We start from the raw sequence: 2,924 nt of genomic DNA, 5'->3' as shown, positions 1-2,924 counted from the left end.
AGTGGGGAGAGGGTGGCTTGAGCGGGCACAGCAGGCCGGCTCAGCGCAGCCTAGCCCGGGAGGAGGGGGAATGGCCCACGCGGGAGGAAAAGAAAGAGAGGGTGAGGGAGGAAGTGGGATGGAGGAGAAAGGAATTTGGCCCCGGGAGCACTTAACAATTTCGAAATTGCTTTTCTTTTAATTTTTTAAACCAAATTTCAAAAGGAGTTTTAATCAAGCAACTTCTAATGATCTTTTGCAAACTTTTTTCACACATAAAAACCTAATATAACTATGACATCATGAATGCATCAAACTTATATAACCTATTACCAATGTAAATTTAGAAATTAATTTCTTCTATTAAACAAAAAAACAATTGCAACTCCTATTAACTTCTAACAAAATTTTAATCTATTGCAAAAAATTTGAAATTTAGGGTGTTAGATACACATAGGGGTTTTTATATAGGTTCAAGCGTCCCTTAGGATATTTGCCATATGTCCTGTTTGTCTTATTTTTATCTCTGAGACTGTTAAATGGGGGTGCGTGGCTAGCCTAGATAGATCTAACCTAGAGCATCTTCCTTGTGCATAGTTGGGGGAGATCTAGCTGCTAGAGTCTTGGTCGATGCAGAGCTTCCGCATGCATGTAATGGCTTCTAATTCTCTATTGACTTGTCCTACGCAGGGTCCCCAGGCTCTGTATATATAGGGTGGGCATCATACATTCTCTAGTGTCTTCCTTGCTATTCATGGAGATAAACTTGCCAGTTTACGAGATATCCTAGGTGCATATGGATCCCCTCCCCAGAGATAAAGATATGCCCCGAGAAAGACCAAGAACCTTGGGGTATCTGAATATGGTAGTTACATAATAGTCATCATCAAGCCCCTCACCAATATGTGAAATGAGGTTTTGATGGGTCAAATACTTGATCAACAAAGATAAGCATTTTGACTGATCGCATCATCGAGTAGGACTCAGGTTACCTGAAATAATATCATCCCATTCTGTGAAAGGACAGGGAGGATAGGATTTGTTGCTGGTCGAGTTCAAAAGTTGGACCATCGCCGCAGAGATTTCGCATGGTGGTGAAGAGATTCTACGTCTGACACAAAGAACTAAACGAGTACGGAGAAGTAATGTCTTTTCCTTCAGCTACCCACACGCGTCAAAAAAACACAGTAGGTAAAAAGACACTCCAGGACTTTAAAGAACCTAACGGATAATAGGATGAACCAGGAAGGACATGATGCTGATGGTTGACGCTTGGTTATCCGTGAGACATTATGCTACTGCACCCATCATTTACTTCTTGGAGGTGAAGAGATGCCATCATTTGACCACTCGATCTGTCCATTGCATTGTTGATGAGGGATGGATGCAAAGCATACCATAGTTCCTAGTCCTTAACAGTAATCTATGGATGCCATGCTAGAGAACTAAGTGTCGTTGTCATTGATAATCCTACTTGGGACGCTGAATCTTGTCATGACATTTTTCATGATAAACTTCTTGGTTGTTGCCGAAGTGATTTTTTAATTAGCTTAGCTTCAATCCACTTGGTGAAGGTATCGATTGCGATGAATAGGAACTTGAAGCCCTCGGGTGCTACCAGGAAGGGCCCTAGAATATCTAGCCCGCAAGTCACAAATGGCCACGACAATGGGATCATCTATACGACTTAAGTGGGTTGATGTACGCATTTGCTGTGAAATTGACAGCTGGTACACTTTTTAACCAACTCGCTCGCATCATGGAGAGATGTAGGCCAATAGAAATCTGGTCTAAATGCCTTCTCAGCCAGGGTTCAAAAGGAAGCGTGAGCTCCACACACCCCTCTATGGATTTCTCTGAGTATTTCACTACCATGCTTTTGAGAAATGCATTTTATCAGGGTATACATTTTGGATAGAAGGGAAATTTGATCGGATAGTGCATCATCTTCAGGCATAACTCAATCTTCAAGGTACTTGTGGATTAGGTCTATCCATAAAACTTCACTTTTGAGCTGAGCCACGAGTTCCCCCATGACTCCTTTGGGGTGTCGATCCCTGGCGAGCCCCTAAGCTGGTTATAGGTCTCTGTCAAAGGTTAGTTCCTGACAATATGTCCGTAAATTGACAGGATTCCTTCGAGAGTAGGGATTAATTATGAAGAGAGACAAAACGGTGTTCGGGCCTCCGATTGGATTAATACCCTATGTCCTGTGGAGGTGTTGCTACCTTGTATTGATGATCTCGAGTATAAGCAAGGTGGTTAAAACTATTACAAGGAGTTGATTGGATCTAATATATCCTAGGCCTCAAGTCATCAAGTAACTCCTCTATTGTTGCCTTCCGTGTTGCTCGTAATTCCTTGTTCGTGTCTCCTCTTCCCTCAGCCTTTCCGCCTTATATAGGGGTGAGGTACCGACTCCTATCCAGCCGTAGTCGATAGGAAGTTGTTTTCCTTGACGTCCAATAGATATACCCATTTTGAATACAGATCATATCAGTTTGGGTAACCAATTTAATCCTTCTCCGTATGTACTTCCTTTATTTCAGGTGTATCAGGTACTGCTGATTCGGCTCCATCATATCTGGAGCTGCTGAATATGCTTCGTATATACCTTGTCTGTATATGATGTACTCCTTATGTGCATATACCCCATAGTTAGATATTCGATAGTAGCCCCCTAACTCTACTCCAGAGGAGAGGTTTCCATAAGCACCTACTTGGGTACTGCCAAGTTTAAGCTTGGTCGAGTAAAGTAGATCATGCTCATGGTCAAAATAATTGAGTATGGACGAATCCTTTCTTGAGTATCAAGTGGAAGCTTAGTCAGCTTGAGTGCCTTGTGGCTAACCGCACTTGAGAGTCGAAGAAAAAAGATTTAAAGAACTCAATTGATTGACACCCCAACTCTGGTAGAGGTAAAAAACCTTTCAAAATTTGAAACG

Source organism: Phragmites australis, chromosome 23, assembly GCF_958298935.1.
Source record: "Phragmites australis chromosome 23, lpPhrAust1.1, whole genome shotgun sequence".
NCBI lineage: Eukaryota > Viridiplantae > Streptophyta > Magnoliopsida > Poales > Poaceae > Phragmites > Phragmites australis.
This window is presented reverse-complemented; position numbering follows the sequence as displayed.